The sequence below is a fragment of the Rhipicephalus sanguineus genome, chromosome 1 (assembly GCF_013339695.2).
Source record: "Rhipicephalus sanguineus isolate Rsan-2018 chromosome 1, BIME_Rsan_1.4, whole genome shotgun sequence".
Taxonomy (NCBI): Eukaryota; Metazoa; Arthropoda; class Arachnida; order Ixodida; family Ixodidae; genus Rhipicephalus; species Rhipicephalus sanguineus.
This window is the reverse complement of record NC_051176.1, coordinates 152604278-152620698: the sequence shown is the minus strand read 5'-3', so window position 1 is coordinate 152620698 and position 16421 is coordinate 152604278. Positions and strand designations below refer to the sequence as shown.

Sequence of the window (16421 nt, the reverse complement as noted above, 5' to 3'; positions counted from 1 at the left end):
TTCCAGGCGTTTACGTGCGACAGGGCTGGATAATGGATTCGGGTGTTTCCGCCAAGGCGCGACGGCGCCTTCGACGCCAAGGGCGTCACTTACGAACCGCCCCTTAGAGGAGCGGCGGCGAACAACGTTTTTAAAAGGCCTGCGACAAGATGTCCTTTTCTGTGTCTCCCGAGAGACAACGAGTGAGGAGCTCAACAACCAAAGCGATCGGAATTTGCTTAACATTCGCTGCTGTCATGCGTTCAGCTGTTATACAGCACATCTGCTTAAGCAAGCGCATCGCTCGAGCGCCGCCGCCTTCCTATTGAAGAAAAGGCGCGCTTATAACGGAATGTGCAGGGCTGCACATTTTTTTTTACATTTATTTTCCATTTTCCGCGCTTTCGTCATTGGCTCGCCACAGAGCCGCTATCCCTCCAGGATCGGTCAATCTTCGCGACGCATGATTATACAAGAATGGAAAATTGAACGTTACAAAATACGCGCACAGACCACAAAGCCCTTTGTCAAGATGTAACCAATTAAGCCACTGCGTGCGTAAAGCCGATGCTTGATTGTGTTGCGTAACTCGTGTGCCGTACTTGACGCTCCACAGATGCGACCGGGTGAAAAGAAGAAAATTTTGCGCCACCAGTGGTAGGATATCCAGTGTGTACGGCCTGACGATAGCTCTCTGGTACGCGCTGAGTACAAGGCCCGCGGAATCGTTAACTGGTATGTCAGTGCGTGGAGAAACGAACAAACGTTATGTATTCTAGTGACATATATAACAATAACCGAGGAGCTACAACCACGAAGCGTTCTTCCAATTAGCCCTCACCCCATTTGTTCATATCGCAACAGTTAATCTAATGTCACGGGTATGGAAAGGTGACTATATCACTACAACAGCGACAGAGTGCCATACCGAAACTTTACACTAAATAGTGTCCTTTTTATGTATGTATGTATGTATGTATGTATGTATGTATGTATGTATGTATGTATGTATGTATGTATGTATGTATGGTGTATTTTATTCTCTCTCCTGAGTGTGTAATGGAAAGGCCACGAGCGCTCGCGTCGCTCTGCGAGCGACTACCAGGAACAAGACCACCTCGTGACCACCGAAAGCGCACATTCATACGTCCACTCGCAACCATAGCCGTGCGTCCTCGATCCCCGTGCCTGTTGCGCAGTCAGCAACGAGCATTCAACAATCGCTGACCCCGCGGACCCTGAAGCGTGCGCAATATGCACGTACTGTTCCTACACAGTCTATAGGGGAGTTGCAAGCGTGTTGACAAACGCGCCATTGCCAAGCCACCCTGTTCGTCGAGACGGTGCATGGACAGCCAAAGAATCCAAGGCGTGCGCGAGGCATCCGCGTTCAATAGACCTGAAAAGCTTTTCGCGTACGAAATTTGAAAGTTGCGCGTCCTGGCCCTAGCAGTGCGACGGTGGTTGTAAAGCTAGAGCTTGGCCGTTTGTTTTCGTGTTTGCCCGGTGCTCAGCCTCCGCGATTCCTCGTTCGAACAATGCAGCGGCGGGCTTCCATCGTATGTTCGCCTTCCTTGGTCTCGGGCGCGAGACCTGGGTCTTGTCAGCTGTTATTTGTGGAAGTATGTAAGCCTTAAACAAAGCGTGCCGTATTGCCGCCGGCGCTCATGGGAAGGGAACCATTGTGTGCTGGCGGGTCACAGGAGCCTCCTCCATGTGGAGCCGCGTTACTTTCGCCGCCTGATGCTTCCGCCATTGTCGACCGCCCGTGGCTTCGGCCGGCCTCGTTTCGCGAAATCCCAGAGAGACAAATTATAACTGCGAGTTGATCTTCGAGAAGGCAGTAATTGTCGATATAGGGTCGGCCGAAATCAGTGAGAGAACGCAGTGAACCTTTCTGCGCAAGCATTAATTATGATCACGCAGGCGGAAGGAAGTATACGACAGCGCAGGATTGGGCTTTTTTCAGGAGGGCAGTCTGCGCATGCGCAGCGGCGGTGACGACACGCGCGCCATGTTTTTTGAGGGTCAAAGCGTGTCGACAGGAGCGAAGTGAACGCCACCTGGCGTGAAAGAGTTGCAAATTTTCCCGAAAAATACCAGGCCTCCGAGAACGTCTACCGGCACGTGGCGGGCAACTTCGGAGGCCATGGACCCTCAGTTTCGATTTCAGCGATCTCCACTAGAGGCGCTGTTCAGACGTGAAAAAGGCCCAATTAATGCTTCCGCCTGTAAGTCGCGGTGAAACCGTCAGAAAGGGGCACATGTGCTGTTTGAGAAGGCGCCGGCTTTAGAGGGGGCGTTCGTCCTCTTGTGTATGCATTCAGGCATGCAGGAAAGGTACTTCCGTCGTTATACACAATGCCTCTGAGTGTTCTTGGGGTCATGGTGCGAGACAAACGCCGATAAAAGCGCCAAAGCGCATATTGAACGCATTCATGGACGACATATTACCGTTAACGTTTAGAAAACTATAACAGCATTGCATTGTACCAGCACTAATTCACAAAACTACAACTTGGGGTATAGCATTCAAGCTTTCCAAGAAACTATGTGTATATATATATATATATATATATATATATATACAGGGATACGTAACAAGCGATAGGACAGAAGGTGATGGCACTGGTGGGTGTAATGTCGAGGAAATCAGCGGAGTGCTTTAAAAGAGGCAGACGGCGGTAGCGAATATTCTAAAAGTGGTAAGTCATGGTAGCCAAACGAACTTGGTTAGCCACTCCGCGTTCTCTCTCCCTCTCTGGTAGGTTATACGTAGAACAGATAACTGGAGTCCATTCCAAGCTGTGCTACGGGTTACTAATGAAAGGGGATCGCAGTCCTGCAGAGGACTTGGTGGGGGATTAGGGGGCACATGACAGAGTCGGCTGGTCAAAGAGGCCACTGACCATATAAGATGCTACAATACCGCTACGCTGCCGCTGCGGCTGTAGCAGCGTTGCTTCTGTGGCGAGGTCACGTATTCATAACATACCTCGTTTCTTTAAAAAAAAAAACGTTTCTGCAATGGCGCGTCTTTAGTAGGAGTAACAGTAGTAGTGTGTGAGAGAGAGATTAACGGCCTTACTGTGGTATTGTTTCGAGATTTGGTTTCAGGCGGTTGACAGTGTTATAGCTTCTCATTCTTAGTGTTATTAATGTCGTTGTTTTCATACCTATGATTTAGGTATAGGTGGCATTAGTTGTGGCCAAACGTCTTTTTTTTTTTTCACATTTAATACGAAAATGCAGCAGCAGCAGTAGTAGTAGTAGTAGTAGTAGTAATAGCAGTTGGTGGTGGTGGTGGGGGGGGGGGGGGGGGGGCGAGTAGCAATCGTAGTAGTATATATATTGTTGAAATTTGGGCTTGTTGGTACATAGCGACGACGACAAAGAGCGCTGAATGAACGGGGACACAACAAGTAGTATGTTGGCCGTGCTCCTATCATCCTGATTTGTCGAACGTTACAATAGCTTCTTTACGTCACGCGCGCATAAATTGCTTAAAAAGAAAACCAGAAATGCTATCGTCCGACTGAGCACTTCCATGGTTTTCCCCGAAGGGTCCCAACGACCAGGGCACCACAACTCCGCGGACACGTCGCGAAAGAAGGCCCTCTGGGCCACGTGAGGTCACCGAGGCGACCCCACCGGTGGCACGGGCCGGTGCTCGTGGCCAGACTGGCCTCCTCCTCCTCCTCCCGAGCTGTTCGGTGCGGCCGCATCATTTCGCAACGGTTCTCCGGAACTGGTTCCCTTCGCGGAAATCGCCACAGCTTCGCCGATCGTTTCTCCTCGCCGCGTCGTTTGTTCTTCTCCGCCCCGTAAAATGAGGAAGATTCGCCCTGTGGCACGTCCGCGCGGATGCCGCAACATGGCTTTTTGCGACGACGAAAACGCTCCGCCGCACGTGGTCGAGCGACTGGGCGCATCGGAAGTGCGCATTCCTATAGGACGAACCCCCCCCCCCCCCTCCATTTCCCCTTGCTCCCGACACCATCTTCTGCGACCAAGGGAATGTATACAGCCTTGGTTCGCGCCATCGAGACCCGACGCTCCATCATGGCGGTTCACGCGTCGGTGGCATGCGCTACACAACGGACGCGACGCAGCATTTCGGGAGAAGTGCGGCTGATTCCGATAGAAAGAAGGGGAAAAAAGCGAAATAGAATTATAAAGAAATTCTCAAACGCCCTTCGCATGCCATCGAATATGCGCCTTGCGCTGTCGGAGCAGCCGAATTTATAAAAAGGAACGCGGGACGGAGGTCGAAAGGCACGGCATCTACAATGCCACCGCTTTTGTCATGCGCCCTTATTTTTCCCGAAGAATCGACGGGCTTTCCTTCAAAAGGGCACAGATGCGAGAAAGCGCCTTGAGGAGCTCAGTCGCTTTGTGCATGGATGGGGGATGTGCCGCGACTATGACTTCGATGACTCAACGTCGGACTTGGTGCATTCTTATCAAAGAAAAAAAAAAGAAAGAAATAAAACTTGGTACCGACAGGCGGACGAGTTGCAAACTATGCATTCTTTCGCCAGCGCGCGGCAGAGGAACAAAACAAAATATAGACATGGCCAAGCGCATGGTCTGTGTAAAAGTAAACTTGGCTTGCGCACTGAACTGTTTCTATAGATACAGAATTTCGTCATATATCCTGCTTTTATTTTTTCTTGCGTGTTAGGATATATCGGCCCGACGCAAGGTTCAATATTAAGAATATCTCGGGCCAGGCCCGTAGCCAAGGGGGAGGCCCTAGCCCCCCCCCCCCCGAAATTTTGGTGAAGTACGTGTTTCTATTAAAAATAATAAAAATAGGCGTTTTTCTCAAATAGTCAAGGTTTTCAGCAAGTGCCCCCCCCCCCCCGAAAAAAATTCCTGGCTAGGGGAATGTCTAGGGCTATGCATCCGAGCGCAATCAGCGGAAAAGAAATCAACGCAGTGAATTTCTCGTGCGCAGTGATGGAGAGGTTGTAATCAGGCGCCTCTCTTCCATGGCGGCTATATATACTGCTACTGGCGCATGTCCCGCACTTGTCCCGACCGGCAGAACTGAGAGTCGCCCCCAACCCTGCTCCTGTTCGTTCGTTTTCGTCGTGAAGGCACGCACTCACATCGGAGACCGCATCGGAGCGAAGCACTCAGCACATATGGGGTGTTTTTCATTCAGAGCAAACTTACTGATCGCCAGTTTTGTACCAGACGATATCGTTGGTTGGTCTGGACGGACGGACGGACGGATGGATGGATCACTTATCTGTGTGCGTGAAGTCGATCGCGAAGGGTTACGAGGCAAGTAAGCATATTACGGCGCCAAAATGCGCCTTCGGAGCCGGCTTCTACGAAGCGTGTTCTGCTTATATGGTTTAAATATATAGAGCTCCTAAACCGCACAGGACGCGTCGACATGGAGAGCACCCCGCATGTCGAATTCACAAGCCGGTCGTAACCACATTACTAGGGATGTGCGAATAGTGAATTTTGCAACCGAATCGAATACGAATCGAATAGTGATGACACCGAATCGAATACGAATACTAATTGAATACTTTTCGAATGGTTTTCGAATAGTAAGACAACCATTCTCAAAACGGTCCTAGAACTCCGCAGCGTTTTTTTTTTCTTTTTTTTTTTTTTGAAAGAAATATTCACGAACTTTCACCAAAGAGCGTTGCGCTTACTTTTAACTGACTCAAAATACCACGGTTATGAAATCTGAGGTAAGCTCGTATACAGCAGCAACCACAACCTTCGAAATATTTTCTAACTGTAGGTTGAAATAAAGCAGTGACTGCAGATGCTTTGCCGCCTGCTTTTAAATAAAACTGAGACATAAAATCTAAACAATTTTGAACCGAAGGCTACGCATACAGCTAAGGCGGTAATGAAACATGAACCTGCCATCGCAACATGGTCCTCGGCACTGAAGGCATGTAGACATCGGTGTTGAAAGCTGTATCTGCAAGAACAATTTACGCAAACACAACCCTTGCATCTATTGCTATTCATGAAGCTGAATGCAGGTGCACCTTCAGTTCTTACAAGATGACGACAGGAACTGATTAATACGATGCAGAGGCAGCATTGTAAAAACTGAGCGAGTATGGAGCTTTCATAAAAAAAAAACGGCCTTCATACGGTAATCAATATAGCGTCGGTAGTTTCGTAAAAGCTTGGGCTGCATGCATACTGGTAATTTAGTGACTAAAAGAAGAAAAATGGCCTTTAACTATTCCAAAGTATCATTGTTTTGGGGTTCTCCCGTCGGCGCTAATTATTCGAAAACTATTCGAAAAATATTCGGTATTTCGAGTATGTACTATTCGATTCGAGTACCGAATCGAATAGAATGCTATTCGATTCGTTATTCGAAATTTTCGAATATTCGCACACCCCTACACATTACAAAAGGACCAATGCGCCTGAGGTATATTATACGCGAACTTACAGTGAAGCAACTACAACATATATCGCGAAACGTCGGTGCGAATTCCTTTATGATAAGAGAAGGCCAGAAGCTCCTAAGCGGCTTGTGACCGCTCCAAAGCATAACAGGTTGGAGCATGCGCTTGAAGGCGGCTGATTCCGACACCTGTTGAACTTCGATACCTGGAGCTGCGAGCCACTGCAACATGTCCATCACGATTACAGAGGACGCTGAGCCCGGAGGATGCCCCGCTGTGCGTCAGCTGTGCACGGAGCGGGACGGTGCTTGCGCCCCCCTCCGGCCGAATTCCAGCCCGCGGCGGGACGTAATGCTCCGCAATCGTTCGACGGCACGGCCCCTCTCGTGGCCCCACGGGTGCCGAGCTCGGCACCGGGAACGTCACGAAGTGGTCGTAGTCTCCCAATATCTGCCGCTTCCATAAAGTAGATCTTTCGGGCGAACCACCGCGCGTGCCTTATCTACGCCCTCACGGACGGAGAAAAATAAAGAAACGGCACGATCAGAGATTTCGGAGTGTGGTTGCTCGATCGAGGGGTGTTCGCTTCTCGGAACAAATATCACAAACATTCACACTTTATCTTAAATATGGCGGAAGGGATCAGGGTCCGACGTACGCTTTGCATGGGAAATCTCCCGATAAAGCGACAAAACATTCTCGAGTGACATCCGAGCTGACAAGGGAAGCTCGCGAAGCTCACCGCCAGACGCGAGCAGCCTCCAGTGATGTGCCCGTGCCACAAGAGGGAGAAGGTTTACCATGATAGCGTAAGAAGCAATAACTATATACAGTCGTAGTTCAACTTTATAAAAGAGCTCCCAAAACACAACTGCTTGTAATTATAGTTAGAAGCGCTCGCACTCTGGGCTGCGAGTGATTTTCGCTGAAACGCTCTATACTGTCGATATGGGCAGTATAGAGCGTTTCGACCAGGCGGTGTTTTTTTGTTTGTTTTTGTTTTTCACTGAAGGGGTAGTACGACTGAAATGAGGTCGCCGAAGGCATGTGCAACGATTATGTGACGATAGTATGATCACGCGGCCAGTGCGTAAGCACGAGAGCCTCAGTGTCACACGTATAGCGTTCAGTGAACGCTAAGGCCTAAGGCGTATTCTTTGTAAACCTTTCAATCGGCATCATTGCCAATCCATCTCAGCAGCAGTGTTTGGCCACAGTTTGTGCCTAGTCACCGTTCCTCGACTTGGTCGTCGAGTGGGGCAATGTCACGATTCACGAGCGTTGTCCAGAGATGCCATGGAAAGCACGCGAGGCCGTCAACAGGCGTGGTCGTGCGGAGCCTCCCACAGCACTGACCGTGTGCGATTCGAGCGAGGGCTTGAAGGGTCGTCCCGCTCGGCGTCCCGACAAGTTTAGTAGAGTAGACGTCAGCGGGGCACAGACCTCCGTTCTCGTTTCTTCATGTGCAGTTCACGACTTACGGTCCGTTGACGACTACGATGGACGACGTGCTGCCAGAGCAAGGACGGACCTGGAATTTCTTTCTTGCCGGCGTGGCTCCATTTAGACGGGCTTCTGACAACGCCTTTCGTTCTCTCGCAGCTTTTTGCAGACGAAGGAAGCACGACGAATAACAAAAATTGTGGCTCCAACAATTGGTGTCAGTGGGTCGGAAAAAGTCTGCGCTCGCAATACAGAAGACACTAAACACTGTGAACTCATTTGAGCGAAAAAAAGAAACGCAGGAAAAATCTGCATTTTTTTTACTTGCCGGTCTATACAGTGGCTTTCGTGCGAATGCGTGCCCGTATGTTATGTTCCGTCATACTATAGAATGCCACAGTATACTATATACATCAGGTGCAATGCAAAGAGCCATATAACCACGCGGCAGGTTGGTTCTGCTTGCGCATCGTTAATTGATACAGCACGGTCTAATATGATAGGACGCGACTAATTAGTCATGTCACCGATGTCGAGAGTGTTAATACAGTCGACGGCGGTGCCTGAAACGGTGCTGTCTTTTCTTTTCCTTTTATGACGGATAAGCTTCTTAGTATAGCCGAGTGGCAATTAGCAACAACTTCGCCTTCTGAATGCCGACCATATATAATGTGCCGCGTTTGAAGAAAAAAAAAGGGCAAACATTTCTCGCCCTCCCTATGCACTCCAATATTCCCGCAACTTAAAGAAATTAATGCTACCGTCGGCGCCGGTATGTTTAGGGCTAGCTAATAGTATAACAATAATCATATAGCAGCACGAAAGCGCCTAAGCCATTGGCTTAGCCGGGGGGGGGGGGGGGGTCCCAAATGTATACATTTTGTATGTGTATGTATTTTGTGCGTGAAAACGTCGACTACAAAAAAAAAAAGTCGGACCTCTCCTCCCCCCGAAGAAAATTTTTGGCTGCGCTCTTGATTCACTGCAGCACCGCGTCGCCATCCATACCGCAATACTACGCAATACGAGTCCAGCCATCAGTCGAGATCACGTGATAAGAAGTTGTTGACGAAGGCGGCGTCCTCTGGCAGCACGGTGTCGTCCTCTGAAGGGCAGGTACGCCGCGCAGTCCGTCGGCGACGCGACATCCGATGGCGTCGCGCTTCCGACGTCATTGTTGTGTCTCCGAACGCATCGACTTCGCTGGCAGGCGCGCGCGCACACGTCTCGGATAGCGGCGCCTTGCCTTGGTCCATTGTTTCGACCCGCGTCGGGTGTCATCCATACGGTGGACTGGATTACGACAGGTGCCGCGGGAGTGAACGAGCTTCTGACGCGCGTGGAGGGAGAATGCCAGAGGGAGCACTGCAAGCGACCGGCCGTCTCTGTGCGAGCTGACAGAAGTAATGAAACTAAACAAACAGGCAAGCGGCCAACTTGCGGCGCGAAATTGCTATTTGAGACGAGTCTCAACACAGCGTGTACAACGCTCGCGAGAGGATGAAGGTCTGGATTCGTTTCCCGCCTAACCGCGAGTGATCACAATGGTGGTGATGATGGTGAATTGTGTACCAGGCAGGTAGCTCTGAAGCGCCTTAAAAGAAAAAAAAAAGTGCCTTGAGCTAGCAGCGCCCTCTTCCTAAAAAATGCAGGTCGGCCACAAAGTCTTACGGTACGGTACTTTACGGGGCAGAGGATTCGGTAAAAACAATAAGAGCAAAATAAAAACGGTGCTAAAATTTGACAACGAATGTTCTGAATAAGCAAATAAATAAATAAAGCTGGCTTGGCATATATCTTTGAATGCGAAGTTGAAGGTTTTGTGACCTGCATAGAGAGAGATCAAGACAAAAATAATGGAAGGGCAGGGAGGTCAACCAGAATTGAAACATCACGTTTGCTACCCTACACGAGAAGGGGGGAAGTCACCCCTTATGTCAAGGTATAAAACAGCGTAAACTTTTTGTTCTTTTTTTTATAGCACCAGAAGATATAAGGACAAGCGTTCGTCCTATGTGTATCCTCTTGTGCCGTAAAAAGTTCGCGATGTTTTTTTGCATTACTATATAATCAATCGAATATAGGCTGCTAAGCTCGAGGGCGCTGGTTCGATTCCCGGCCACGGCGGCCGCATTTCGATGGGAGGCGAAATGCAAAGAACACCCGTGTACTTAGATTTAGGTTAAAGAACGCCAGGTCGTCGAAATTAATCCGGGTTCCCAACTACAGCGTGACTCAATCATATCGTGGTTTTGGCACATAAAACAGCAGCGATTATTAATATTAAGTCAACAAGTTAGCAGAAATTCACGTGTTGTGAGCCGCGATATTTTGTGGCCAACTGTATACATGGCCGGCAAAGTCTGGTGCCGTATTTCGAAACTATCTATTTCATTAAAAGAAAAATACAAAAAAAACGTTGAACCCTTGGCTTATTAACTCCACCGTCACCGACTCGGCACCATCGGTGATCGGAAAGTATCGAGAAATTATATTTATCGCTGGACCATATGGAGAGCTCTCCTCACACTCGTATACGCGCGAGTGAATAATGAAGAGAACGGACGAGTGGCCGGCGGTAATTACGGCGAGGTAAATTACGCGGTGAGGCTTCCTGCAGTGACTAAGTGGACCGACAAAAAAAAAACAATTTGCGCTCGCTAAAGTGACGTAAACGCCCCGAATGAATCCGCGGATTGAAATCATCGCCAAGGTTGCGCCGCCGTTCCGCAACGCGTTTCTACGGTATCATCCGCGCGTTGCTATCGGCTATACGTGTGCACAGCTCTCGTGTGTGCAGGACGTGAGTCACCGGCGTCTAAAGGGGCAGCCAACCACTACTCGTCCATGACGCCAATGGAGACACAATGCAGCAGGCGACGCAGCTGCTGTCGGCAACGCGGGCCACCTGCTGCTGCTGACACCGGCCAAGGCAGCAGCCGGGAGGGAGATCACTTCGTTGACGTCACTCGCTCACTCAACGCAAACGGGCTGGCATGCGTGCATAGCAGAAATCGGCTCAAAAGTGTCGACAACGAGGTTGTCGCCCCTTTGGACACTACACAAATGTCAGCAAGAACTATCGCCCCGCGTATTTGCTCCATGTATTCCGGCATACTGCTCGAACACCTGAAACTTCTAGCCATGTCTAATGAGTGACTATGCTTTTTTAAGTGTACCCGGACTGGGGTTCGTTTTTCAAATAAAGTTGTTTTCTCACTGTGGATTTTACATGCGGAAGCCACCATACGATTATGAGGCAGGGGCGTAGCCAGAATGTATTTAGTTAGGTTGTGTGTGTGGTCCTTAAGCGTGCATAGAGTGTTTGCATGTGTGCATGCATACAGGCATACAAACTAAAAAACTCCGAGGGGAAGGGGGTGGGGGAGCGAACCCCTGAAACCCCCCTCTGGCTACGCCAATGTTATGAGGCATGCCACAGGCAGGCACTTTGACCACCATTTTGCCCGTGTCGTTATGTAGGCGCTGTGGTCGGCAATTGAGCCCATGCGCCCAGGAGCTGAGCAGCGCAACACCCTAACCTCTAATGATTGAGGACAGCATGTTGGACCCGCCGTGGTAGTTTAGAGGCTCTAAACTACCACGGCGGGTCTAACATGCTGTCCTCAATCGCCTTTGAGAAGTAGCGCTGGTCCACCTTTTTAGGTGGCACAGGTTGAAAGCGCAAAAGACGAAGACAGAGAAGAGGCTTGACACACACGAGCTTTTGCGCTTTCAACCTGTGTCATGCCAAACCAACAAGCCCAAACAGCTACCCTAGTGGTTTTTAGGTGGATTTCTGGAAGACGCGGAAAATCACCTTTTGTAGAAACCTCAGCTGGCTAAAAGGGACTCATTTTTGGCACGACACGTGCTGAAGTTGCGAAACTGAAACTCGAGCAGTGGAGACGTCCTAAGAGCAATCAAAGACAAGCATTAAGCTTCAAATAGCAGACAGTTATGCGTGCTACAAAATACATCTTTCTGAGATCACTTCGAGACGACCATAAAGAGAACGCCGATGCATTTTGTAGCACGTTTATGAGAATGGATATATCGGAAAAGTGTTGCCGTCTCGGCGGTCTTGCTTTGGTTTCCCCATCTCGCACATTTCGCTAACGTATTGGCACTCTTCTGCTGACGAGCGGAAATACGTCAGCACAGTCAAGCAGTTTCATCTAAAGCTACACGTAACAGAGTACCCCGGAACGTGTCTACCTTTGCAGGTGCCCTCATTGTACCAGTTTGCAACTTTCACACACACACAAACGCACACACATGCATATATATATATATATATATATGAAAGAAAACTAGTCACAGTGAAAAACATAACAACATTTATTCTGAGCTTTCGGCCCGGCCGAAAGCTCAGAATAAATGTTGTTATGTTTTTCACTGTGACTAGTTTTCTTTCATATAATTAAACCAATAGCCAGGAACATTCTTTCGAAACCCTATATACATATATATATATATATATATATATATATATATATATATATATATATATATATATATATCGGTGAAGCTACACATATACAGGCTAACTGTTGTCTCTGCTACGCGCAAGCGAGTTCTGCAGACACGAAAATATTTGTTAACGCGTAAACAGCAAAGGAAGGGCGTGTGAATGAAGGGGGGCCCGAAAAGGTGTAGCACTGATGTAATTTATCACTTATTAAATATTCGAGGAGATGTCTACGTGACAATTCTCGGCAGAAGCTAAACCACGCGCTGCGGCAGCGCCAGTCTCGGACAGGGCTATGCCCCAACAGGGATAACTGCATTCGGTAAATTAAAGCGATTAGGTGCAGAGCGCAACCAACGTAGAAATAGCGAGCGAACCGTGCAATCGGTCAATTATTTGTTCTAAAGTACAAAATTCATTTGATTCTTCTAAACCGCCCAAATGTGAGACAAACAGTGCTGCTTGACAGGGGTTGCGGACTCGGCGCTGGCAAATGAAATGGGACTATTTGCTCTTAGCACAACGCGTTAATTATACGGGCGTCGTGGGGCTACTCTTCAGAAACAGCTTTAACGCCCTAACAACAGCGAGGGTTCACAAAGAACGACCAGACTATACAGGAAGGGGGCATACAAAGCGCCGAAAAACAGCGCGAGCCGCCCGTCACATGCCACCTGAGACGAAGCGGCTTCTCTCCACCGCGGGGCCAAAACCGGTTTCCGGACAGGTAGGCATCACGGCGGCAAGAAGCCGCCCGCGGGCTTAGGAGAAGCGCCTAACCCCGGACGGCTATACGGTTATCACCTGCCATTACAAAGTTTGGCGTCGGATGTACAGGCTGTTTCAGACTTAGGGGAAAACTTGGAGAGCAATGGAACGTGCTCCGAGTTTTCCCCTAAGTGTGGAACAGCCTGTAGTACATACGTACTACATCTGTAGCCAAAACATGATAAAGATTTGCATGAACACTCCGGCACTACGCACGCTAGGTACAAGCAAGTGAAAGAAGCTAACGAATACGTAGGAAGCAACATTACATCCACATTTCATTAAGCAGAAACTCGCTATCCACATTTTCGAAACGTTTGCCGGAACTTTCAAACACCGACAGGCGGCCGCCGAAAACAACTCGGGCCACCGTAGTCGGGAAAAGGATGAGCGGTACACAGGTGCAGAGGGGCTAAACGCGTAAGAAGTCCAACTCAAGACGAAGTGAGGCTTCGTCGTCTCGAGTTAAAGGTTCCTGCACGTTTAAGATAACATAAATTATATCCTGCGGATTCCAAATGGCGCAACTTCAGTGCAGTGAGTGATCGTGCTCAATTCTTCGTTACTTTGAGGTGCATAGTTTCTGACGGAGACAAATATTAGAGTCGTGTCATAAATTATTATTACTTAGAAGAAAAAAAGTCTAGAAAGCAACTTGGCTCTTGATGGGCCACAGTTCTCTCTGGTGTCATCAAATAATTATTTCGTGCAGCAACACGAGCAGCTTACCTGAAGCTGTCGCTGAGCGAAAGTGGTGCGCTGTGCCCCAGAGAGACTCATATCCAGAGGCACGGAGGTTCATCGTGGCAACTTCAGTATATAGCGAGTCAACGACACAACTGACAAGCGGAGAATGCGCCGTCCTAGTCCCGTCACGAGTAGTTCCCGTAGACACTCAGCCGGGCAGGTGCAGCAGTTTCGATCAGGTAGCTTGCGAGGTGGCAACACACCGCGCGGACAATCCCCTCAGAAACAGAACAACGAAGAAAAAGCGGTAGGAATTCGGGCCCACTTGTTCGAAAACGAGCCTCGCGCTCTTCTTTAAAAGAACGCGCAGAACACACAAATGTTCGATAGGGCGCAGCGCCGTCGGACGGGAGCACGCGACACGCACAAAGATAGAAGCCGTGCGCTCGTATGCGCGCTACACGCACTAGGGGGGACCGCTCGCGAGGAAGCCGTGCGCTCGTGCGCTCGTACGTAACGTCACGTTGCCGCGTTTTTTGCCCTCTCTCTTGTTTCCCTTTCCGCAAAATTTCCAAGAGAAGCCGGCGTGGCGGCCCGCAGACTTGGCCGTAGCGGTTCGCCTTCTTTCCCTCACTTTGTGACGTCAAAATGGCGGGAGAGACAAGCAGCGCCCCTGCGCGTGACGCTTTGGAGGTAGGAAACAGCGCGGCTTCCTTCGAAATCTCGGCTCGGCGCACGGCTTCCTCGCGCACGGCGGGACCCGTCGTGCAGGTGTTATTTTTTATTTCCCCCTCCCCAGGTGGACTTCTTACCTGTCCGACTCTTCTTTCCATCCACGGGCCCCCGTGGGCTCCTGAAAAACCGGTTTCAAGTTGTTTTGCGCGCAGGGAAGAAGGCTGACCCCCAAGGAGGAGAGATCTGGTCTCCCCTGGCGCCCCTGGGCCTGTGGATGTTTCGGAGCTGCTTTTACGTTCGCGCGCACGGCTTCCTGCGCTCTTCTCTGGCTCCTCCGAGGCGGCGACTGCGGATTTCAGCCATGCATCTACAGAAAGCCTGCTGTGCGCGGGAAGGAGGGGAGTAGGAGGTTTCTGGGAGCAAGGGGTTGTTCTTGGAAGCATAAAGTTTCATTTCCCTTCCCCCCCCCCCCCCCCCCCCCCCAAGACGCTGCGCCGTGCTCCCGACTGGGCTGCAGAAATAAGCGTCTCTTCCCCTACATAACCACAAACAGCAAGCATAAAGTATCCCGGGACGGGGGAGGTAAAAAAGGAACTAATGCAAAACGGAAACAGAATAGCCTTTGAAGAGCTGAGAAAGGTACCAAGCTTTCGACGGCGCCTACGCGATGCAAGGGTAGAGAACGGACTGCCACCAAACGACAGCACCGGACAGCACACAACCCAAGAACCAATGCAAGCACCTTGTTGCCGCGTTTACCTGCTTCGCCGGCGCGCAAACTACGTGATGTCTGAAGCAGCATTCTTGCTCTGAACTAGATTATTTGCCAACAGCAGCAAGCTTTTCTCGAGCTTAGCCCAGAAGGTGTCTCTATTGATCATACTCACTACTGCAGACCTCGCTTCACCACAGCTCGTGATGCGCCCAGGCAAAAAAAGAAAGCAAGAAATCCTAGGAGCTGGAAATATTTTTCTGCTTCTTTGCAGCCTGGGTAAGCAGGCTGAAATCAAGTGGCAAGCACTGCCACAATCTTCCCGCACGCAAGTTCAACACAAGGTTCTGTTGGCCCAGTGGAATGATTTGAGACGCTTCTGCGTTGCTCGACTGTGTATTTTTCGATCAGCTCACAGCGCAATAGAAAGACGAGACGCAGACCAAGGATAAAACGGGCTTTGCAAGCACTTCAACAGACACTATAGGGGCGTAGCCAGAAATGTTTTTCGGGTGGGGGGGGGGGGGGGGGGGGTTCAACTGTACTTTTGAATCCCCCCCCCCTAAAGCGCCCCTCCGGCTACGCCATTGAGACGCTGGGCGACAGTATTTAGGAGAACAAATATTATGCAGCATCAACGCACGTGGTGGACTTTACGTGAGGTGAAACTTTTGTAATAAAAATCTTAGCTGAACACAACCGACGGCGATGCGTCAATCACGTCTACAAGCATACTATGTGTAATAGATACTATGTGTAAACCCTCTGCCCCTCAGAAGTTGGGAAGGATTGCTCCTCTGCTCATAAAGAAATCAGGCCTACCGCCTGTAAAATCTGGTTGTACAGTTAACCACGTCAATAAGTTAGTACCTTGCAAGCTGGATTGTGTATATATGATCCCTTTGGACAGAGCGGGAGATGCATCAACACAAGGCTGCAAGAACACCGACGCTCGCTCTCCTCCTCCACTGCCACTTCCCATCATTTGGCCAATCCTTGTCTTTCGCGTGGGTGTAATCCGTATCTTCCTGACACTGTTATCCTTTCACGCCATCATAATGAAGTAACGAGACAATTAACTAAGGCCTTTTACAACGCCAGATTAAGAGACAAATGCGTAAGCCAGGCATCTGTAACCCTCGCACCAAAGGAATTTCAATATCTCATCAATACGTGTGTAGCATAGTGCCAATTGACAATGTGTTGTTTTGATGTGTCTTTCTCCTCTAGGTTATGTCCCTCCTGTTGATATCACCTTGATGTGGTTCGCTTCGCACTTGTG

General features: G+C 49.6%; 1 protein-coding gene across 1 annotated transcript in view; it reads right to left on the bottom strand.

Moving 5' to 3' along the window:
- LOC119400466 (uncharacterized) overlaps positions 1-14199 on the bottom strand; it is a 65536-nt gene extending 51337 nt beyond the window's left edge. The window contains exon 1 of the mRNA XM_037667519.2: positions 13795-14199. The gene's annotated coding sequence lies outside the window, so the exon portion shown is untranslated. The remainder of the gene's footprint in view (positions 1-13794) is intronic.
- Between the last annotated feature and the right edge of the window lie 2222 nt (positions 14200-16421).